We start from the raw sequence: 25,626 nt of genomic DNA on the forward strand, positions 1-25,626 counted from the left end.
CACCAGTTCCCAGAGTTCACTCAGACTCATGTCCATTGAGTCCATGATGCCATCCAGCCATCTCATCCTCTGTCATCCCCTTCTCCTCCTGCCCCCAATCCCTCCCAGCATCAGAGTCTTTTCCAATGAGTCAACTCTTCTCATGAGGTGGCCAAAGTACTGGAGCTTCAGCTTTGGCATCATTCCTTCCAAAGAAATCCCAGGACTGATCTCCTTCAGAATGGACTGGTTGTATCTCCTTGCAGTCCAAGGGACTCTCAAGAGTCTTCTCCAACACCACAGTTCAAATACATCAATTCTTCGCCACTCAGCCTTCTTCACAGTCCAACTCTCACATCCATACATGACCACTGGAAAAACCATAGCCTTGACTAGACGGACCTTAGTCGGCAAAGTAACGTCTCTGGTTTTGAATATGCTATCTAGGTTGGTCATAACTTTTCTTCCAAGGAGTAAGCGTCTTTTAATTTCATGGCTGCAATCACCATCTGCAGTGATTTTGGAGCCCCCCAAAATAAAGTCTGACACTGTTTCCACAGTCATTGCGGATGTTGGCAATTTGACTCTGGTTCTTCTGCCTTTTCTAAACCAGCTTGAACATCAGGGAGTTCACGGTTCACGTATTGCTGAAGCCTGGCTTGGAGAATTTTGAGCATTACTTTACTAGCATGTGAGATGAGTGCAATTGTACGGTAGTTTGAGCATTCTTTTGCATTTCCTTTCTTTGGAATTGGAATGAAAACTGACCTTTTCCAGTCCTGTGACCACTGCTGAGTTTTCCAAATTTGCTGGCATATTGAGTGTGGCACTTTCACAGCATCATCTTTCAGGATTTAAAACAGCTCAACTGGAATTCCATCACCTCCACTAGCTTTGTTCATAGTGATGCTTTCTAAGGCCCACTTGACTTCACTTTCCAGGATGTCTGGCTCTAGATTAGTAATCACATCATCATGATTATCTGGGTCGTGAAGATCTTTTTTGTACAGTTCTTCCGTGTATTCTTGCCACCTCTTCTTAATATCTTCTGCTTCTGTTAGGTCCATACCATTGCTGTCCGGAGCAATGGTATCGAGCCCATCTCTGCATGAAATGTTCCCTTGGTATCTCTGATTTTCGTGAAGAGATCTCTAGTCTTTCCCATTCTGTTCTTTTCCTCTATTTCTTTGCATTGATCGCTGAAGGAGGCTTTCTTATCTCTTCTTGCTATTCTTTGGAACTCTGCATTCAGATGCTTATATCTTTCCTTTTCTCCTTTGCTTTTCGCCTCTCTTCTTTTCACAGCTATTTGTAAGACCTCCCCAGACAGCCATTTTGCTTTTTTGCATTTCTTTTCCATGAGGATGGTCTTGATCTCTGTCTCCTGTACAATGTCATGAACCTCATTCCATAGTTCATCAGGCACTCTATCTATCAGATCTAGGCCCTTAAATCTATTTCTCACTTCCACTGTATAATCATAAGGGATTTGATTTGGGTCATACCTGAATGGTCTAGTGGTTTTCCCTACTTTCTTCAATATAAGTCCGAATTTGGTAATAAGGAGTTCATGATCTGAGCCACAGTCAGCTCCCGGTCTTGTTTTTGTTGACTGTATAGAGCTTCTCCATTTTTGGCTGCAAAGAATATCATCAGTCTGATTTTGGTGTTGACCATCTGGTGATGTTCATGTGTAGAGTCTTCTCTTGTGTTGTTGGAAGAGGATGTTTGTTATGACCAGTGCATTTCTTGGCAAAACTCTATTAGTCTTTGCCCTGCTTCATTCCACATTCCAAGGCCAAATTTCCCTTTACTCCAGGTATTTCTTGACTTCCTACTATTGCATTCCAGTCTCCGATAATGAAAAGGACATCTTTTTTGGGTATTAGTTCTAAAAAGTCTTGTAGGTCTTCATAAAACCGTTCAACTTCAGCTTCTTCAGAGTTACTGGTTGGGGCATAGACTTGGATAACTGTGATATTGAATGATTTTCCTTGGAGACGAACAGAGATCATTCTGTCGTTTTTGAGACTGCATCCAAGTACTGCATTTCGGACTCTCTCGTTGACCATGATGGCTACTCCATTTCTTCTGAGGGATTCCTGCCTGAAGTAGTAGATATAATGGTCATCTGAGTTAAATTCACCCACTCCAGTCCATTTTAGTTCACTGATTCCTAGAATGTTGACATTCACTCTTGCCATCTCTTGTTTGACCACTTCCAATTTGCCTTGATTCATGACCTGACATTCCAGGTTCCTATGTAATATTGCTCTTTATAGCGTCAGGTCTTGCTTCTATCACCAGTCATATCCACAACTGGGTATTGTTTTTGCTTTGGCTCCATCCCTTCATTCTTTCTGGAGTTATTTCTCCACTGATCTCCAGTAGCATATTGGGCACCTAATGACCTGGGGAGTTCCTCTTTGGTATCTTATCATTTTGCCTTTTCATGCTGTTCATGGGGTTCTCAAGGCAAGAATACTGAAGTGGCTTGTCATTCCCTTCTCCAGTGTGTTTATAATAGAACTTATAAATATCTATTATCAATTTCTTCCATAAATTTGGAATGATACATTTTTTTCAAAATCACCACACTAAAAAATAAAAATACCAATGTCTAGGTACCATCTCAGACCATCAGATGAGAATCTTTGGGGGTGGAGCTTGCTTAGTCAATAACTTATCTTAAATTTTCTGAAGGTGAGTCCAAGGCATAAACAGTGTCCAGAATCCCTGAATTCAGTTGCCCTGGAGGTCATGTTAGTTCCAACCTGCTTAACTTGGGGTCCCATCTTGCGCCACTCCCAAGACTAGAACTGGCACAAAATGCCACAGATATTTCCTGAGCCTATCTCTATAAACTTCTAAGTTTTATCCATAACATGCAGATAACCACCAAAGTCCACTCTACTGTTGTCAAATAAGAAAAATGTATACTTCTATAAAATTTCCAAGCACTATATACACATAAGTTATGATCCTGGTTCATTCGTTGGTCATCTCCATGGATCTATAATAAGCAATGTGACACACAGGACAAGTGGTCTCAATTATACCCAGACCCTCCCCACCATGCCAAGGACCCCAATCTCACTTATAAAAATATTTACAATCCAAGGTGGAAAATATAAGTGCCATTAGAAAGGTATGGTGCTATGGAGATTCAAGGAGAAAAATACTTCCAACCAGGATGATGAGAAAATACATCACTGAAGCAGATACAAGATAGGAAAACTTTTTATTTATATTCATTGGAGATCAGGTTAGAGAGATGGACATTTTGTGATAACAGGAATGGAAATAAAAATGTAGAGATCCTCCATCCATGAAATCATTGCTTGCTTAGAAAAAATAGAGATCTACCTACCTACAGGAAGAGAGAGAGGGAGAGAGAAAGAGAGGGAGAGGAGTGTAAGATCACATAAGCTCACACTACAAGCAATTTGTGGTATTGGAAAAGATGCCTGAGAGTCCCTTGGACAGCAAGGAAATCAAACCAATCAATTTTAAAGGAAATCAACCCTAAATATTCACTGGATATGGACTGATGCTGAAGCTGAATCTCCAGTAGTTTGGCCATCTGATACAAAGAGCCAACTCGCTGCAAAAGACCCTGATGTTGAGAAAGACTGAGGGCAGAAAAAGAAGCAGGCAACAGAGAATGAGATGGTTGGATGGCATCACCAACTCAATGGACATGAGTTTTTGCACACTCTAGGAGATAGTGAAGGGCAGGGAAGCCTGGCATGCTGCACTCCATGGGGTCACAAGGAGTCAGACATGACTTAGCGACTAAGCAATAAAATACAATAAAATAAACAATTCAAATTAGTTAGAAAATTGATGTGACAAAGGAAGCAAGCAGTTTGAAAAGGCTGAGGGGTAGGAAGGGCAGATGAGAGGAGGTCATAAAACTTAAGTTAAGAGGCGTTCATTTTATTTGAAAGGCAACTAAGAATTACAAACTGTTTTTTATCAAAGGGTTAACATGATTTTATATTAATAGTAGCATTCAACAAAACAACTGTTCTTATTAGACTTGACCATCAGGAAGACAGTGCAATAGTGCAAGGGGTGAATTAATATTCAGAAAGCAAGGGGTGGGCAGATCAGTTTAGAAGCTCCCACAATAGTCCACTCAAGTGCCTATAACTAGGATAGCCAGAGTATTAAAGGAAAGAAAGGGCTGGACATAATGACTATCACTTTGAAGAAAGTTATATATCCTGCAAATTCCGGCGATGCCTTTGCTGGCTAGCGCAATGGAAACAGGAAGCCTTCCGAGCCAGACAGACCTGGACGCAAGACCAGGCTCTGCATCTGATAAAAATAAAATCTTGAGTAAGTTACTTAACCTCCACAAGCTTCAGACAGGAACAACAATACGTTATCTCTAACGCTGTAAGGATAATGAGTTGTGGTATCTGTAAAATGTTTAGCATGTTGGGAAGGGAATTAACAACAGGGAAAAGAGCAAACCAGTGAAGTAAACAAACATGTGGATTAAGATATTAACAATGTTAAAGAGTCGATGAACTTTTACACCAGAGCTCAGCTACCCTCCTCCATGTTCATCAGTATCTATCTGGCTGTCCCTCTCCAGATAGCGGGAGACATTCTCCAGTATCGCCCTGGCTCCAGGTACCAACTTATTTTAATCACAGAGTTCAGGCAGACACATGCCAGAACACAGAAACAGCTCTTCAGAAGGTAAAATGATACCTGCAGCCCGGCTCCTGATTTCATTTGTGTTTGGGACAGAGGAATTCAAAGTATCTACTAGGGCTTTGCTGGTGGCCCAGTTAAGAATCCATGTAATGCAGGGGACACCAGTTCGATTCTTAGTCTGGGAAGACCCCACATGCCACAGATGCAACTAAGCCCTTGAACCACCACTACTGAGCCTGCTCTGCAACAAGACCAGCCATCACTGCAGTGAGAAGCCCATGCACCGCAACTACAGAGTAGCCCCCTCTTGCTGCCACTAGATAAAGTAGGTGTTCAGCAGTGAAGACCCAACCCACACAGCCAAAAACAAAATAAATATTTTTTTTTTTTTAAAAAGCATCTACTAATGGATGTCTCAAAGCAGCCATGAACACGAAGGGACTCAGGGAGAACTGTGCAGACAACACAAATGGAGGATTCTGACAAAGCTTTTAAACTAGAAAAATGAATATGCAATTCCCTCTAATTGAATTATTTAAAAAAATTTGCCTCATTTGGAATGATAAGACTGAAAATTAAGATGATACACCACTGAGTGTTTAAAGTAGTCTTCAAAGAATATTTGTAAGGTCTGCCAAATATGGTGAAGCCATCTTTACAATACTTATGAACTCAGAATACTAGCATCCTGGTTTTACAGATGAAATGTTTTAATTTTAATTTATCTCCTCCTTGTTGAAAACAAACAAACAAACAAAAAAAAAACGAGAGAAGATAGAAGGACTGAATGCTCTTGAAGCACGTGTTATTTCTGCCCATAGTTTTATTAGTTAACATATAGGTTTCTTTGCTTCTCGAGTAGAAAACAACTAAAATCATAGTATTTTTAAGCTTTTTGAATCAACTATTAAAATGTCTGAATCCTATATATAACAACCAGCCAAGCAATAAAATTTCAGTTTTAACCCCAAGGTTGCAGTTTCTAATTAATGTGCTAAAATTCCCATGTGTGCATTTGATTCTCTTCCTATAATCTTTCAGCTTTCCATGAGGAGGTGATGGGTTAGGATCAGCTTAGGAAAAGTGTCTCAGTTAAACAAATGCAGTTAAGTCACCCGCATTTGCTATGAATCCTTTGTCAGCTTGATGGTTTTACATGAAAGGTTCATGTGAGTGCCATTTTTTAAGTAACATAAAAATCTTTATATTTGTACATCCATGTTCATAGCAGTATTATTCGTAATGGCCCCAAAATGGAAGTAATCTAGTTATCCAGAAATGGATCAACAAAATGTGATCTACACATACAATATTATTCAGCCTTAATAAAGAACAAAATTCTGAAACATGCTACCATGTTAGATGAATACTGAGGATGACATGATAAGCGAGATAAGGCAATCCAAACCCCCCTGCCTCATCTATACTCTATGATTCCACTTACATATGACATACCTTGAGTAGATAATTCATAGACACAGAAAGAATGGTAGTTGCCAGGGGCTACAGTGAGATAGAAACAGGGAAGAGTTATTGAATGGGTATAGAGTTTCAGTTTGGGAAGATGGAAGCAGTCTGGAGATTCTTGCTCAACAACGTGAATATACTTAATGCCACTGAACTGCAGAGTTATAAATGCTGAATTGTTACATTGGTGTTATGACTATGCCACTACAATTTTTTTTTTTTTAATCTTCCTCTAGTACGACTGAGCGACTTCACTTTCACTTTTCACTTTCATGCATTGGAGAAGGAAATGGCAACCCACTCCAGTGTTCTTGCCTGGAGAATCCCAGGGACAGGGGAGCCTGGTGGGCTGCTGTCTCTGGGGTCGCACAGAGTCAGACACGACTGAAGTGACTTAGCAGCAGCAGCAGCAGCTAGTACTGAAACTTCTTGGAGATATTGGAGTTCTAGGAATGAATAGGAAAAGTTTGGGGTCCAGAATAATATGTTCAATCATTTATGCTGAACCAACTTGTCCCCATTTGCATATTCATTCCCTTAATTTATGCATTCAAGAAGCACTCTTCTCACATAGACTGGAATGAAGACTACTAAAAGAAGAGGCTTTTATTAGGAATCTACATCATTTTAAGGAATGCAGAGAAACCTAGAGTAAATACAGTTCTTTCAACAACCCCCTTTCTCTTTTTACAAAAAACATGAGGCTTCTTAGAACTCTGACGTGCAGTACAGATTTTCAAAACAGCATTGGCAGGGTTAGGTGACACAGCGGTAAAGAATTTGTCTACTAATGCAGGAGAGAGATGTGGTTCGATCCCTGGGTCAGGAGGATTCCCTAGAGTAGGAAATGGCAACCTACTCCAGCAGTCTTGCCTAGAAAGTTCCCTGGACAGAGGAGCCTGTGGGCCTCTTTTGTATCTCCTCCCGGCCTCCCCTCCTCTTTCTTTACCATAGGCTACAGGTATTTTCCTACTTCCTCCTAAGTTGAGTTAGCCTTAGAAATCACTCATGTAAAAATAAAGGTCAGAGTTTCTGCTCTGGTTAATAAAAAAATGAAAATGTTCTTAGATAGAGATGGCTGGCACTCTTGAAAAAATGGACCTTCTCACAGACAAATGGATATTAGCAAGCTTCAATAGAATGAATTAAAGAATCGATTTAAGTTTAATAAGTATTCACCAAGTCCTATACCTGTTCTAAACCTCCCTGTATTTAATCAATACTCTTGTGAACAACCTTCCTTTACTATCATTCATTTGCAACCTCATCTTTTCACAATTGTTAAAATTAGTTTTGTTGCTATTTAAGATAATTAACTGTTGTCCTTTTGATGAACTTGCCTATTTTAATAATTTTGAATTAATCAATATAGCTTATAGGGCATCTTTAAAATAAATAATGAAGATGCAATCATTGTCTCAGCCAATTCCTAAAATACCTTTATGGGGTAGCTTTATTATTTTTTTTATTTTTATCTAACAACACCTAAACTTTAGAGATTAAACATAACTTACCCAAGCCAGACAGTTAATATATGGCAGAGCAGGGATCCGACTAATTCTAGGCTTCCTGAACATTTTCTGTGTGTGTACGCTAAGTCATTTCAGTAGTGTCCAACTCTGAGACACCATGGACTGTAGCCCACTGGGCTCCTCTGTCCATGGGATTCTCCAGGCAAGAATATGGGAGTGGGTTGCCATGCCCTACTCCAGGGGATCTTCCTGACCCAGGGGTCGTCAAACCCACGTCTTTTATGTCTCCTGCACTAGCAGGTGTGTTCTTTAACACTGCTGCTGCTCAGTCACCTCAGTCACGTCCGACTCTGCAAGACCCCATAGACGGCAGCCCACTAGGCTCCTCTGTCCCTGGGATTCTCCAGGCAAGAACGCTGGAGTGGGTTGCCATTTCCTTCTCCAATGCATGAAGTGAAAAGTGAAAGTGAAGTTGCTCAGTCATGCCCGACTATTAGTGACCCCAAGAACTGCAGCCCACCAGGCTCCTCCACCCATGGGATTCTCCAGGCAAGAGTACTGGAGTGGGTTGCCACTGCCTTCTCTAGCGGGTCAATATTCCTCTTAAACTACAGCAAGCAGAATTGGTCAAAATTCTAAAAATAGAGAAGTAGAATTCTAGAATAAAAGGAAGGTTCAAGAGGGAGGGGACATATGTACACCTATAGCTGATTCATGTTGATATACGGCAGAGACCAACACAATACTGTAATTATCGTCCAATTAAAAATAAATATATTTTCTTAAAAAAACGTATCTTACAAGAGAGCTCAAAAGAGGCAGACAACTCTCTGAACTGAGACCCACCCAACCCTTAGTATTTCTTCTTTCTTCAAACAGGAATTAGATAATGGTCTAAAATCTCTCATTACAAAATTTTAAAATTTTTTCTAAAGTCAAATTTATAGGCACTAATACTTTTTCCTGTCAAATTTAATATTCTTATTTTTTTTGCCCACTGTCTAAATCAAGCACAGTGTGAAATTTATATCCAATCATCTAAACTTTGATCCATACCTTCCAGTTTCAGACAACTGGAAATTTAATAAATATGCTTCCTGTGTTTTTACTCAAGTCCTTAATAAACTGCTAAAGAGTACCCAGGCAAGGAAAACATTCTGGCTTTGGAGATGGAAGTTATAAATTCCCTTGTCCTCTTTTTTACTCACCACCCAGACCAAATTTCACTGGCTTCACGGACAGCACCACATGCCAAAACAGAAGATAAAGGCATCAATATGACCAGCTTTATCACGCCAGTAAAATTTTAATGGGTCCTACAGCTTCACCACTTTTAGAAAGGTGACTACTGAGGAAAACCAACTAATGTAGATAAATCAGCAGAAAGGGAAACTCTACATACAAGAAGAGGAACATTTTTTAACAATTATCATATTTTTCAACGTTTATATTGGGAAAGTTGAGAATTTTGTTGTAATGTTTGCAATGCTTATTTTCTTAATTATAAAAATATGCTTTTAGAAAAAAATCAAGATAGAAGAATGTAATTTTAAAAAAGAGAGAAAAGATCCTTTCTTCTTTTCAATAAATCCCACTGGTGACGTGTGTTAAGAATTTGGCATTTTTAAATGTCCATTTCTTGTCTTGAAGACTGCACTATTACAGATCTTTCAGGTGGTCAAGTATTCCTTCCTAGCTTTTCAGACACACAAAGAGATATATAGACAGAGATTAACATGTTTAAAGACTACACTGCTTCATTAAATTATTGGGAAATCCTTATGATTCATTCCAAAAAAAATCATCACTATTGATACTCTCTTATTTCCCCATAAAACCATACCAATACTATCCTACCAATCCCAAATTACATTCTAAACATAACAGTGGCTACTATTCACTGATGTGTAAAGTCTTCCAGGTTACAAACAAAATTTACCAGAGCAAGTCTGTAAGGTAGATTTCATCATCCATATTTTATAAATGAATATATTCAGTCTCAGAGGGATTAATCATTTTAGGATTAATTATACATGGAGAATCCCAGAGACGGGGGAGCCTGGTGGGCTGCCGTCTATGGGGTCGCTCAGAGTCAGACATGACTGAAGTGACTTAGCAGCAGCAGCAGCAGCATTTAAGGTCAGACAGCTAGCAACTGGCTGAAGTGAATACTAGAATCCAAATATGATAACAAAGATGACGTCTTAGTCACTGTACTCTACTTGAATCCCTCCAAGATCAATAGATCTTCTACTTTCACACAATAAAAAATTTTAATTCAATTTCCATTTATTTCATCCACTTACTCATATGGAGTATTAATAAAAATAAATGCTCAATACTCTAAAGTTTGGTTTTTTTTCCCCCAGTCTGGGCACTATTTACATTTTAGGTTAGATAATTCTTTGTCTGAGCCTGTGTATTATAGGATGTCCTGGCTTCTGCCTATTGCATGTACCTCCCCCACCTGCAAAGTCCCAACAACTAAGAATACCTTCAGACATACTTGGCCATATGTCCCCTGGGGGGAAAAATTAGCCCCATTGATAACCAATGCAATACTCTATTTAAAACTTTGAAAACCCAGAGTAAGCAAAATAAATGACTCAAGTCCCGGTATACGCTATTCACATTTTAAAATATTTTCTTTCTCAGAGATTACCATTATAGGGTTCTACTTAATAGCAGTGTTTTTCTGATAGCTCATATATTACACAAATCAACGTTTAACTAAATTAGATAAAAAAATATTTCAGGTGCCAAAGTGGCAAAAAGAGGTTTATTATTTATCTCAACTTATGAAAATGTAATTCAGATCATCTCTAAGGCAGAGATATTCTTTTAGAACATTCAGTGTTCTAGCTACTCTCTGCCTCATTTTTTATAATTTGTGTAAGTTACAAATTATATTTATTTTCTATAGTTTATAGAAATATAGAAAATAAATAATGAAGCATAACTCTATGGGGAAAAAAATTATGAAGTAGTCTGCCGTTCAAGGTTAGAAAACCAGTAATTAAAGTCAAAAGTAAAACCAAATGACCTGTAAAAATCGAGGCAAACATTGCCTCCCGCAAGAATATTTCACTGATGTCAAATGAAACTCCTGAAAGAGGCCCTTCCTCCAAGCTATATTTATTTAAATCTCTTCTAACAGGAACTTTGCACAGGAAAGTAAATGCTCACTTGGTCCACAAATGAGGTTCATGCCCTTCTTGGATTAAGTTTATAGAGCTGTGATTTGCAGACTCTTTTTCTCCTCACTTCAACATACCTGATGGATGTGATACACACATCAGTAACTGTGGCTCCCTACAGCACTGATTCAGGATGTGGGAGGTCTCCCTAGAGAGAACATACCAGAATCAAGGGCAGGTTAGAGTTTGCAAAAGCCTATCACGTGGCACCTTTGTGAAGACAAAGGGCCATTGTTCCCGCCATCTCAAAGAGCTTGCCTAGGATGAAAAGTCGTTTCACCATTGATAGTACCATCTTATGTGGATAATATTTCCAAAGGTACCCATAATTTGATGCAGCCTATCCTTAGTCAACCTTTTCCAGCTACATTTTAGACTCACATGGGGGATAGTTATAAATTTGTCAAATGGTTTTCATACAAATATTAAGTATTATGTACAAAATCATGGACAAAACATCATATTGCCATACTAGTTCTTTTCATAGATTTTTAGCTAGAAAAAAGTTAACAGAAAATTTTTATTTTCTATTGGAATATAGTTGATTTACAATGCTGTGTTAGTCTCAGGTTTACAGACAAATGATTCTAGATATGGTTTTGCACCAAGGAGAACTTTAGATATTATTAAAGTTGCTGTAGATTTCTACTGTGTTAAAGATCTATTTTGAATAAAGAACAAGTTGATAAACTAAACTATTTAATTCTCTAATATCTGACCAAGTTTTATATACAGTGTTTGTTTCTCCTGCTTTCCACTGTCTTAGTCATGCATAAATCAACAGACGATTTCTAATACAGCAAAAATCTTGACTTTTTTCTTGTTTTCATCTGAATCCAGCAAAAACAAAGGGTCCAAAGTATCAAACATACAGTGCAGGAACTTCCCTGGTGGCCGGTGGTTAAGACTTTGCCTTCCAATGTAGGGGGTACAGGTCTGATCCGTGGTTGGGGACCTAAGATCCCAAATGCTTTGTGGCCAAAAAACCAAAACATAAACAGTATTACAACAAATTTAATAAAGACTTTACAAATGGTCCACATAAAAAAAAGAAATCTTAAAAAAAAAATGCTCCTATACAAATAGAGTTTTGTATTAACTCATATGGTGGCCACCAAAGTTTCAGCTGATCAAAAATTAAATATACAGATTACTTTACTGACCAAAAAAAGCAAGGGTGGTCTTAGTATTTGTTAAGGGGTCTTCTTATTGAGAGGAGTTGTGTATAGACTAGGTCTAAAGAATCACATGGCCTCCTCCTGCACCCACATTTTGATAAGGTTAAGGTTTAGGATTGGTGCTTAGGCAAGTATATGTTGCAAAAAGAAAAAAAGTGCATAAATCATTCTGGTACAAAGAAGGTGACAATCACACTCTGCTTTGTTCCAGTTAGACCATATCTAATGCTAAAGAATCTGCCTGCAATGCAGGAGATCCAGGTTTGAGCCCTGGGTGGGGAAGATCCCCTGGAGAAGGGAATGGCTACCCACTCCAGTATTCTTGCCTGGTGGATTTTACGGACAGAGGAGCCTGGCAGGCTATAGTCGCTGGGGTTGCAAAGAGTAGGACACAAATGAATGACTAACAGTTTCACAACCCCCAAACTACTGTGTCAGGTTCGGCACTTCTCCAAAGGAGAGGAAAACAGAGGGGGAAGGAGAGGGGAAATAGTATGAAAGGGAACTTAGCTCCCCATCAGGGTAGTGACTAAGCAAAAGCATAAGGAGGACCATTTGTTAGGGATTCTATAAATTTGGCTCTACCATCAATGTCCTTCAAAACTTGTAACAGCAGGAATGCTTTTTAAGAAAAGGAACACATACATAAACAAAAGAATTCTTCCAAAAATCCACTATGATATATAAGGACAAGTTTAGAAGAATACTGAGCGTGATGAAGATTTTATCAGGTAGAAACTTCCACCAAATGGGCAAAGAATAGAAATCACACTGCAAAATACAACATTGCAAAGCAATTATCCTCCAATCAAAAAAGAAAAAGATAAATCACATTGTCACTATAGAAACCTGACCTAGAGTGTATAGCCTTATTTATATATGTGTAATTATATATATTATATTATATATAAATATATACTTATATGTATGTTAGATAATTAAATTATATATATATTAATTATATATGCATATGTGCTAAGTTGCTTCAGCCGTGTCTGATTCTTTGCGATACTATGGATTGCAGTCTGCCAGGCTCCACTGTCCATGGGATTCTCCAGGCAAGACACAGGAGTGAGTGGCCATTTCCTTCTCCAGGTGATCTTCCCAACCCAGGGATCAAACCTGCGACTCTTGCGGCTCCTACATTGCAAGCAGATTCTTTACCACTGAACTACTGGCAAAGCCCATAATTTTATATATATATATATATATATATATATAATATATGCTACATATTATATATAGAGAGAAACCATTTATAGACTTATATATACTATATATAAGTCACTGTGGACAGTGACTATAGCCATGAAATTTATAGACACTTGGTCCTTAGAAGGAAAGCTATGATAAACCCAGACAGTGTGTTAAAAAGCAAGGGCATCACTTTGCCAACAACAGCCCATATAGTCAAAAATATGGTTTATCCATAAGTTATCTATGGATGTGAAAGTTGGACCACAAAGAAGGCTGAGCACTGAAGAATTGATGATTTTGAATTGTTGTGCTGGAGAAGCTCTTGAGAATCTCTTGGACAGCAAGGAGATCAAATCAGTCAATCCTAAAGGAAATCAACCCTGAATATTAATTGGAAGGACTGATGTTGAAGCTGAAGCTCCAATTCTTTGGCCACCTGATGCAAAGAGCTGACTCAATGGAAAAGACCCAGATGCTGGGAAAGATTGAAGGCAAATGGAGAAGGGGGTGGCAGAGGATGAGATGGTTAGACAGCATCACTAACTCAATGGACATGAATTTGACAAACTCCATGGGGTACTGGAGGAATATTAGTCTGGCGTGCTTCAGTCCATGGGGTCGCAAAGAGTCAGCCATGACTTAACAATTGAACAACAAAGTATTATATATATAAAGACAAACCATTATAAACATTTAGAATAACCCAAGAAAAACATCAAAGTGAAACTCAACCAGATAATTTTACAAGATTAACTGCTCTAGACCATCTAGACTGTCTCAATTGATAAAATAATATTTAATTAGTTATATGATCCAGCATTCACTTGTTTTGAGGATAAGGATCTTGTCTTGTAGTATTAAAATTTGATCAGGGTTATGGGTCGGGAAAATCCCCTGGAGAAGGAAATGGCAACCCACTCCAGTATTCTTGCCTGGAGAACCCCATGGACAGAGGAGCCTGGTGGGCTACAGTCCACGGGGTCGCAAAGAGTCAGACACGACTGAGTGACTTCACTCACCCATGACACACTATGACGGCAGAGATTCTCAGAGGGTTACTCTGAAGCTTAAGTTTGTACTGACTTTAGTTGGTCTCTTTCCTTGGTAAGATCAGTACCAAGACTACAAAGTTGTCTGCCCTCTGAGACTGAAGACCCTATTTATAGTCTAATTGGAAATAGGGTGACAGCATTGTGCTGATTAAAATGACTAAGGTTACAACCTCTCTGTGTTTGCAGTTGTAGCCCGGACATAAGAGGGTTCTGTTTCTAAGAAGCATGTACATACTGAGCAAGAGAACGTGTCAAGCAAATCTGATACTAACATTTTTGTGAATGAATGAAACTGGGAGTCTTCAAGCATACAAAACCACATGAGGACGCAAAATTAACACACATAACTGTGTCCAAATCATAGCCACACTTCATCATCCCTTCCTTAGAACCTAAAACAAACAAAAACTGCTCTTTTGATGCTTTTTGTCTCAAAGAACTGACAGGGGATTAATCTCCAAACTACACACACATTTCCTGCAGCTCAATATCAAAAAACAAATAAATAAACAAATAATCATAAAATGGGCAGAATATCTAAATAGACATTTCTTTAGAGGAGACATACAGATGGCCAAAAAGCACAAGAAGAGATGCTCAACATCACTGATTATTAGAGACATGCAAACCAAAACTATAATGAGGTGTCACCTCATACCAGTCAGAATGGACAACATTAAAAAGTCTACAAACAATAAATGCTGAGGATTGTATGGATAAAAGGGAACCCTCCTACACTGTCGGTGAGAATGTAAACTAGCACAGTCTCTATGGAGAACAGTATGAAGGTTCCTTAAATAAACTTAAAAACAGCTAACATATGATGCCATTTCTGGGCATATATCCCAAGAAAACCATAATCTGAAAGAATACATGCACCCAATATTTATTGCAGCACTGCTTACCACAGTCAAGACCTGGATACAATGTGAACGTCTAAACGCCGATTGACAGAAGAATGAAAAAGAAGTTGTGGAACATACATACAATGGAATACTACTTGGCCATTGAAAAAACTGAAATAAGCCATTTACAGAAACATCGATTGACCTAGAGATTATCATACTAAGCCAGGCAAAAATAAATATCATATAATATCACTTATATGTGGAATATAATTAAAAAATGATATAAATGAACTTATTTATAAAACAGAAATAGACTCAGAGATCTCAAAATCACACTTATGGTTACCAAAGCGGCAACATGGGGGGAAGAGATAAATTAGGAGACTGAGACTGACATACACACACTACTATATATACAGTAAAAAACTAATAAGGACCTACTGTATAACACAGGGAACACCATTCAGTAATCTGTAATAACTTATATAAGCAAAGAAATTGAAAAAGAATGGAGATATATATATGTGTATATATATGTATGCATAACTGATTCACTTTGCTATACATCTGATACAAAGACAACTTTATAAATCAACAATACTCCAATAAAAATTTAAAAAAGAAGAACAGCAGCACATTCTTTCCAGTTTCTCAGATTTACAACGTTAAAGACTCTTCATGCTCACTGTTCACACCTGCCACCACCAGTCACTGTCTAATACTGCCAATTACAGCTCTTCATTTTCTCTTCAACCACCTTTCCTTTCTACCACCACTGTCCTAAGAAATATTCCAAAAATAAAAATATATAAGTAAATAAATAATAAAAAAAACAATGCCTGTAACCAGGACTTTTACAACAGCCTCTTAAATATCTCCTATGTCCAGTTTGCACCCATTTGATCGACTACTGAAGCTCCAATACTTTAGCCACCTGGTGCGAAGAACTGACCCATTAGAAAAGACCCTGATGCTGGGAAAGATTGAAGACAGAAGGAGAAGGGGACGACAGAGGATGAGACAGTTGGATGGCATCACCGACTCGATGGACATGAGTCTGAGCAAGCTGCGGGAGTTGATGATGGACAGGGAAGCCTGGCATACTGCAGTCCATGGGGCTGCAAAGAGTCTGACATGACTGAGGAACTGAGTTGATCCATTGTTTTTAAAATTATGTTTAATCTGTCAGATTAGTCTCCAGCTAAAACCCCTTCAGTAACTTTCACTGCAGACAAAATAATGTTCATCTTTCCCAGCCTAATTCTGAAGATATTCGTTTTTCCTTCCCCACCCCCAACCTTATCTGTCTCGTCTCTTAAAAAGGTCCCACACTCACCTCGCCTCCCCACACAAAGGCTGGGCTATCTGTTCTACGTGTTGTTTCCAGAACATAACATTGCTCCACACCTGGCATTCAGCTCCGAAACAAGCTTTATCCTATTCCTCCCTCCTTCCCTCTGGACATCACGCCCACAGGAGAAAAAGAGCAAAACATTCTTTTAAAGATCCATTCTTACTTTCTTCTTATTTATACATATTTCATATTGTACCAAACACCATTAGGATAAGCTTCCTATTAACATAAACGTGTGAAAAAAGGTTAAACGTAAATCAAAAGGAGAAGTCAGAAAGGAAAGGAAGGTAGAATATTACCAGAAATCCATGTGAAGAGGGTGATGGCATTTGAGCAATAAATTTAGCTATGACCTTTCTGGAGGGCAAAGTTCCCAGGACTTTCTGTATTTTAAAGCATCTATCACTTGCCACTAGAACCATTTGTTAATGTAATATCTTTATTAAAAGCTCAGGGAGAGGATGCAAGAGTGAACCTTTCCCCAAACCCCGCTCCCCCACCCTAACCCCCGTCAGTGTGTTGAGGCATTCTTCAAACATCCTAGGATAAAAAGCACAAACAGTATAAGTTTTCCAAGGGGAATTCTCATAAACCGGAGATGTGCAGTCCCATTCTAGGGAATAATCATGCTAAAGGTGACTTTCCCACTAGGAACAAGAGGCATTCACCGGTTACTACTGGCTCTCTGCTCTTCCTTACAGCTGAATTCCCCAATGTAAATTAATCAGCTGACATTCGGATTGATGAGTTACAGTTTTATTATTAGTGTGTTTCGGCAATGGATAACCTCGTGTTCTATGGAAAAAGTGCATCTCTGACCTGCAAGGCTGAGATATGGACTCCAGCCAACCACAAACTTCAGTGCCAACACTTCCACACTCCCACCCGCCTCTGCCCTGCCAGAGTCCACCAACCCACAGACACTCAGCAGAGAAATGCCTACCCATCTCTGTCACCTTAGCTCAACCATCTCAAACAGAAGCAGTTAGGGCTAATCTGCTAATTCTGCTTTAACAAAACAATAAAAAGAAGGTGCAATGCCTGAGTAAAGGTTATTTTGCTCAGTTCAACTAATTCTATCATATTTATCTCTGGTTCCCTGATTCTTTCACATTTATTTCTGGAAACATTTTTTGGAGGGGGTCAAGCGACACCACAGTCTATTTTTTTAGGTCGTTACAGAAACTAGTTTGCTATTCTCCAACTTATTTCCACAGAAATGTATAGTTCTTCAAATGAGAAAACCAGATAATAATCCTAGAAGTGGAAGTAATTTGTGAAATGTTACACACTGCTTTCTTTTCCTATTCATTTATTTAAACAAGCAAAAGCAAATGGAAATACACAAAGTTCCTCAGCCTTAGATAGGAAATGCAAAGAATAATCAACAAATCCTGACAAGCAAGACTGATATTAATCAATATTATACACAGAGTAACTCAGATGCAGAAAAAGCAAAATACAGAAACAACCTATTATATGTCTGCATATGAGTTATGGATAAAATTTCGAACTATTCTAAAATTAAAGTGCTTATATTTTATTACTGGGCTATGCGTAAGCTATTATAAAAGTCATACTATGTATTAATAAATACTTTGGTAAACTGAAATCTTTCAAGTTGAAAAAAGTATGTTACTTTAAAAAACAATTATTATAAAGTTGATTGTCATTTGTTGGTCTAATAATCAGCAAGGTAGGCCCAATACTCTCCTTATATATGTTTTATAAAGAATTTTTCCTCCTTATAATACCCAACTCATTTTTGTGTTGATCTCAACATATCACATTCATGATTACTTTTGCTGCCACCTTTAAAATGAAAATAGGTCCCACATACATTATAAAATTGAAGCATGTTTCAGTACGTGTATGTATTTCAGCACACCTATATGTTTTTTTTTTTTAAAAAAAAACTATACTATCAGGTCAAGTTACAAACACTATGTGTATGCCAATCTATAACTTTAGGGACCCATAATGCAGGATAAAATACCAGTTGAACCTCCAGTCTTATAAGAAGCTGATGCCTTTCCAGCCACTTGGGTGAAGAATTGGGAAGGCAAGAGGATTTTACTTCTGAACATGTTTTACCCAGTACTAGAGACCACATTACCATTTATAAAAGCACCTGGAGTTCCTATTTTCATTACTGCAAGTCCACGGACAAGTACTGGGTAAGTGACCCTCGAAGCACTCTGTGAACATATCTGGGGAAAAAGGTCAAATGACTATGTTTCTTTATATAAAGTTGTGTTTTTCTGACTATAAAATAAGTACCCAGGGTTAAAAACTGAGACAGTATTGAAGAGAAAAATATACCAAAATCATCCACGATGCCCTCATCCAACAAGAACAAACATTTCAACCACTTTCTTTTCAGCTCTGCGTTTGATAGTTGGCGTTGATAGGTGCTGCATCCTCCATTTTATTTCCCGATTTCCCTCTGCATTCATCAGAATATTTTCCAATGTGACGAAAAGCTCTTCACTTCACAGGCTTGAAATTTCCTTATCTTTTGTGTCTCCCAAGCAGTATGGAAACTATTTCATAACCAGATACTAACCATAGTGTAGGGTTAGCAAACTCTGAAAAGTTACAAGGCAATCAAGCTATCGTAATTTAAATATTTATACAGCACCTATCACTGAAGTGCTCTGTAGGTTGACAAATGGTCTGAGTTAATATGAAAACAAAATAGAAATATTTCCTCTATAGGAAGGTCTACAAATTACTGGCAAGATGCCTTCAGATAAAAATGGGATTTGTCAGACTATTGAAAGACTAATGAGAAAGTCTTGTATCTTTTTTTTTCTTTTTTTTGCTATATGATACCTCAGGATATTAAAGCATGTGTTACAAAGATACCTATTTAAAAGAGACAACATAAGAATAACACTTAAATGCATTAAAAGTTTATTTTATTCACATTTATTTTAAAATTTTAAAAATGTTTATGGAAGAATAAAATTTCAAAACTAGCTTTTGTCCAGCCAAATATTATAAAACCCAAAAAACTACTGGGTTAGCCAAAAAGTTCATTTGGGGTTTTGTGTATGATATTAACAGGAAAACCCAAAGTTTTTAGCCAATCTGATAATGCTTTATGAAGTGTTTAAGATACTTCACTAGAGTTTCAACATTAGGAAATCTGATGGTTTTCTAAAAAGGCTTACAATTTGAATGTCCTCTGGAAGGCTAAGATAGAAGATAAAATTGAAAAGAAGAGAAAAAGTCAACTCAGAGTATTTTAAAAGCAAGAAATGGTGGGTGGGTGGGTGTAGGGGTGTGTGTGTGTGTGTGTGTGTGTGTGTGTGTGTGTGTGTGTGTGTGTGTGTGTGTGTGTGTGTGTGTGTGTGTGTGTGTGTGCGTGCGTGCGTGCGTGCGTGCGTGCGTGCGTGCGTGCGTGCGTGCGTGCGTGCGTGCGTGCGTGCGTGCGTGCGTGCGTGCGTGCGTGCGTGCGTGCGTGCGTGCGTGCGTGCGTGCGTGCGTGCGTGTGTGTGTGTGTGTGTATTCCCTTAGTATTTGCTTTTTAGTCACTAAGTTGTATCCAACTCTTTTGAGACCCCATGGACTGTTGCTCACCAGACTCTGTCCATGGGATTTCCCAGGCAAGAATACTGGAGTAGGTTGCCGTTTCCTTCTCCAGGGAATCTTTCCAACCCAGGGATCGAACTCTTGTCTCCTGCATTGAATTTTTTACTGCAGGTGAATTCTTTACTGCTAAGCCACCAGAAAGCCCATCGTCTAACACTACCTCCTGATATAATTCCCAATTCTCCCTGAATTAATGCAATAGGGCTTTAATGACTGAGGGTGATTACTAAATGAGTACTGAACTAGCTGTTTTCCATAGATTACAAGCAGGAAGTCCCTGTTATTTGAGAATAATGATCTCATAGGCAAATGAAAAGGAAAAGGAAGGGTATGACTAGAATTATACCACCAGAATTAAACTAAAAACTCTTAAAAACAAAAAGAAAAAACAACCAGTTTGTTTTAAAAAACAAAATATGGTTTATAATTGTGGCAAAAGCACAAATCAAGTTGCTGATGGCATTATATGACACATGACTGCACCACCGACTCAAAAGAATCATCAGTTATTTTTACAAACATGTTCAAAGACTCTATCAATTTTCCTAAATATCCTCCCTTCATCCTTTTTCACTCACATGTTTACTTCTGAAGCACCTGTCACCATCTTTGACAAATTTTTCTCTTCCACTATTAACTAGTCTGACTCTCCAGGCTCTTCATTGGCCAGTGGCTTTGACTGAAATTTAAGTAACTCTCTAATATTCCGGTTAACTTCAGAAAGCCTGATTTTTATGTTAGACTTCCAAGATTGCTTTTTTGTTTCAGTTTTGATTTTTTTTAATCAAATGCAAACCTTCAATGATATGGCCCTAATGGATATAAGTAGATACTATTCTGTTCAGGCTTTCCGGTTGGTACTAGTGATCAAGAACCCATCTGCCAATGCAGGAGACTCAAGAGATGCCAGTTCGATCCCTGGGTTGGGAAGATCCCCTGGAGAAGGAACAGGCAACCCATTCAGGTATTCTTGCCTGGAGAATCCCGTGGACAGAGATGCCTGGTGGGCTACAGTCCACAGGGTCACAAAGTGTCTGATACAACTGAATCAACCTAGCACACACACACCATTCTTGTTCAGCAAGGGGAGGATTTTTGACAAGAACAAATGTCTGTTACTTCTATTAACTTAATCTTCACACTTTAAGAAGTGGGCTGTAGTCTTCCTATGTTAGATAGGATTATTCATATTCAGAAAGTTGAAGGACCTTGTATACGTTACAAAGCTTCACCCTGTCTCTGTCCAGAGCATATACTCTTTCTACTTAACATTTGTAGGGTGATATATTTTTATTTAAGCTTTGTAACAGCATATAGGAGATAGGTGAGGAAATTCTTTCTTCATCCTCAAAAAGGAAAAAACTGATCTTCAGAGTATCAGATAACATCTCTGAGATATCCTCAATGGGGAAATCAAAGTGAAAATTTTATGAATGTCATTGGTTAATGGGGCTTCCCAGGTGGCGCAGTGGTAAAAGAATCCACCTACAAGGAGATGCAAGAGACCTGGGTTAAATCCCTGGGTGGGGAAGATCCCATGGAGAAGGAAGTGGCAACCCACTCCAGTGTTCTTCCCTGGAAAATTCCATGGACAGACGAGCCTGGCAGGCTACAATCCATGGAGCAGCAGAGTCAGACACAACTGAGCGAGCACAAACACATAGGTTAATAAACTGTAATAATCTGTCTCAATTCAGTTGCTCAGTCATGTCCAACTCGTTGCAACCCCATGAACTGCAACACGCCAGCCCTGTCCATCACCAGCTCCCGGAGTCCACCCAAACCCATGTTCATTGTATCGGTGATGACATCCAACCATCTCATCCTCTATCGTCCCCTTCTCCTCCTGCCTTCAACCTTTCCCAGCATCAGGGTCTTTTCAAATAAGTCAGCTTTCTGCATCAGGTGGCCAAAGCATTGGAGTTTAAGCTTCAATATCACTCCTTCCAGTGAACACCCAGGACTGATCTCCTTTAGGATGGACTGGTTGGATCTTGCAACCAAAGGACTCTCAATAGTCTTCTCCAATACCACAGTTCAAAAACATCAACTCTTCTGTGCTAAGCTTTCTTTATAGTCCAACTCTCACATCCATACATGACTACTGCAAAAACCATAGCCTTCATTAGATGGACCTTTGTTGGCAAAGTAATGTCTCTGCTTTTTAATATGCTGTCTAGGTTGGTCATAGCTTTCCTTCCAAGGAGCAAGCGTCTTTTAATTTCATGGCTGCAGTCACCATCCGCAGTGATTTTGGAGCCCAGAAAAACAGTCAGCCACTGTTTCCACTGTTTCCCCAAATATCTGCCATGAAGTGATGGAACCGGATGCCATGATCTTAGTTTTCTGAATGTTGAGCTTTAAGTCAACTTTTTCCCTCTCCTCTTTGACTTTCATCAAGAGGCTCTTTAGTTCCTCTTCACTTTCTGCTATAAGGGTGGTGTCATCTGCATATCTGAGGTTATTGATATTTCTCCTGGCAATCTTGATTCCAGCTTGTGCTTCTTCCAGCCCAGCGTTTCTCATCATGTACTCTGCATGTAAGTTAAATAAGCAGGGTGACAATATACAGCCTTGACATACTCCTTTTCCTATTTGGAACCAGTCTGTTGTTCCATGTCCAGTTCTAACTGTTGCTTCCTGACCTGTATACAGGTTTCTCAAGAGGCAGGTCATGTGGTTTGGTATTCCCATCTCTTTCAGAATTTCCCACAGTCTATTGTGATCCACACAGTCAAAGGCTTTGGCATTGTCAATAAAGCAGAAATAGATGTTTTTCTGAAACTCTCTTGCTTTTTCGATGATCCAGCGGATGTTGGCAATTTGATCTCTGGTTCCCCTGCCTTTTCTAAATCCAGCTTGAACATCTGGAAGTTATGTCTGTGTGTATAATCTGTCAATGTGTATATATATAGATGTGTGTGTTTAAATGTTTTCCTCATGATGCTCAACCAAGTGCTTTTTAACTGCTTAATCACATTGCAAAAGTCCCAAATTTGTCTAGTTTTATTAGATAAAAGTTTACAGTTCTGTGTTTCTTCACTAAGGTGACCTAAATGCTCTAAAACTCTAGATTTCTGGACCCCATTCTACACATATTTAAATCAGAGTATGTGGCCTTAGGACCTAGGAATTATCATTTTAATAAGCTTCCCAAATAATTATTCATATTAAAATTCAAGAACTATATCATTTGAAGACACATATATAGCAGCTTGACTTAGAAAGTGCTAGATAAGGTATAATGCTAAGTAGGTGAGGTCAGGCTATCTCCTACAAAATTTTTGAAAGTATCTGAAGGAAGAAGTCTATTTATCTATTAATTAGAGCCTTTTACTATCAGAATTCATAAACAACAGTTTCATTTATCAGTTCAGTTCAGTTGCTCAGTCATGTCCAACTCTGCGTTACCCCATGGATTGCAGTACATCAGGCTTCCCTGTCCATCACCAACTCCTGGAGCTTGCTCAAACTCCTGTCCATCAAGCTGGTGATGCCATCCAATCATCTCATCCTCTTTCATCCCCTTCTCCTCCTGCCTTCAATCTTTCCCAGCATCAAGGTCTTTTCTAATGAGTCAGTTGTTTGTATCAGGTAGCCAAAGTATTGGAGCTTGATTAACATAGCATTATAATTACATAAGATTAGCACCAAGGAAAAAGATGGTAAGAATTCAGGTATACTAAAATACTTAGAAGATAACAAAGAGTCAGTGTGAAATAGACTGCATGCATACGTGCTAAGTCACTCAGTTGTGTCCAATTCTTTGAGACCTTATGGACCATAGCCCACTAGGCCCCTCTGTTCATGGGATTCTCCAGGTAAGAATACTGGAGTGGGTTGCCATGCCCTCCTCCAGGGGATCTTCCTGATCCCAGGATCGAACTCGCATCTCTTAAGTATCCTGAATTGACAGGCGGGTTCTTTAAACTATCACCACCTAGGAAATAGAGAGTCAATCTTAAATAAGATATATTAATCTGCTGACCTTTTTCATCAGTCTTGACACAGAAGAGGTAAAAGTTCACACAAGATTGCCATAACGCTACATTTAAAGTCAAAGTGACAAATGCACTAAAAACCTAAAAAGTAAGAATCTACATCTTTGAAAGTAATCAATGTCTGGAACGTTTATGAATAGCACTATGACCTCTGAAAAATGATCAAAGAGTTTTAGGTCTAAAGTTAAGGACAGATCCTGACAATGCATGCCTGGGCAGGAAGTGACACCCCCAGGGTCTCCTCTTTCCAAACCATAAGGAGTTCTAGATTTTAGGGGCCCATACCCAGAAGACTATTCAATCAATGTGTGTGTGTGTGTATGTATATATACACACACACACATATATATATTGTACATATATATATATTTTTTTTAAACAGAGGAATTCTTTCAATTTCAATCTAGTCTTCTTTCTGCACAAGCAAAATACTAGCTTCCATTTCTTTCCCTCATTTATTATGGACAGTTTCCACTTCCGAATGCTACTTTGGTTTTTAGATAATTTACTTAATCAGTGTTTAGTTATATCCTGATCCAACAATGCCAATCGAATTCTCACACTTTTCAATAAGGACTAGTTAGTGGCTTACAGAAATTCCACTGAATATATTTAAAAGCTCTTGTCATTCTTTGAAGGAGTGAAGAAGAGCTAATCCCATTATTATTCAAGTAAAAAGAATGAGAAGTGGACAAAATGAGACCTTAATAGCTGCTATAATTTAGGCCCTGCTTATCTAGCAAAAACAATTTCAATTGTAGCACAAACAAATCATTAAGAGTAAAAACAGACACTATTCAAATGGTTAGCTTCCTGTACTAAAATGAAAATGGAGTAAGATTTTGCTCCTAAATTTTTTATTCTATTTTGCATTTGACAAAAATGTCAAATAAATTTAGAAATGGCTCCTTTACTAAAGAATATATCTTGTTTATTTCAAAAGATGAATTAATCTGTAACTAAATTCTCAGTTTGTAATTTATGTTTTCAAAGAGAAGCAACATTCAGATTTTAAATATATTCAAAGATACCTGAAACTCTCAAAGTTTTCAGTAGAGGTAGCCTTTCTAAAAGATATATGAGACCATTTGACATCCACAAACTAAAAGAAACTTTTTTCTGGAAAAGAAAGTGGGAAATAACTTTTTTTTTTTTTTTTTCTAAACTGTACTCCTAGTTCTTTTAAAGGCATGATAATCTACTTAACATACTCAGAAGAGAAATGTCTGCTTTCGGTGAGAGGAGACGACAATCTCTCTCTATTAAGAGTTAAAACACAGCAACAAAATATTCTTATTTAACTTAAAACTTCCTTTCTATTTTAACAGGTTCTATTAAAAACTAGAGAGACCATAAAATTGATTGGATAAATTGAAACCTGTCATTCCGATGAAGTCTTGTGAACTGTTCATTTCTAAATTCCTCTGGACTCTGAAATTATGCTTCCAAACTTCTAGATTATTCAGCACAATTGGGCTAGCACTACAGTTGGATGACATTTGAAAAAAAGCTAATTTCACAAAGTCATCCCTGGAAGCAATATGCTCAAATTATATTTTGTAACTGAGCACAATTAACAGATAAAAAGGAGACAGTAGTTACTTTACATGAGA

At 38.3% G+C, this 25,626-nt stretch overlaps 1 protein-coding gene across 1 annotated transcript in view; it reads right to left on the minus strand.

Moving 5' to 3' along the window:
- The window catches only part of PDE3A (phosphodiesterase 3A), a 364,186-nt gene that overhangs the window by 325,679 nt on the left and 12,881 nt on the right, over positions 1-25,626 (minus strand). The gene's annotated exons all lie outside the window — the stretch shown is intronic.

The sequence above is a fragment of the Capra hircus genome, chromosome 5 (assembly GCF_001704415.2).
Source record: "Capra hircus breed San Clemente chromosome 5, ASM170441v1, whole genome shotgun sequence".
NCBI classification, from domain to species: Eukaryota; Metazoa; Chordata; class Mammalia; order Artiodactyla; family Bovidae; genus Capra; species Capra hircus.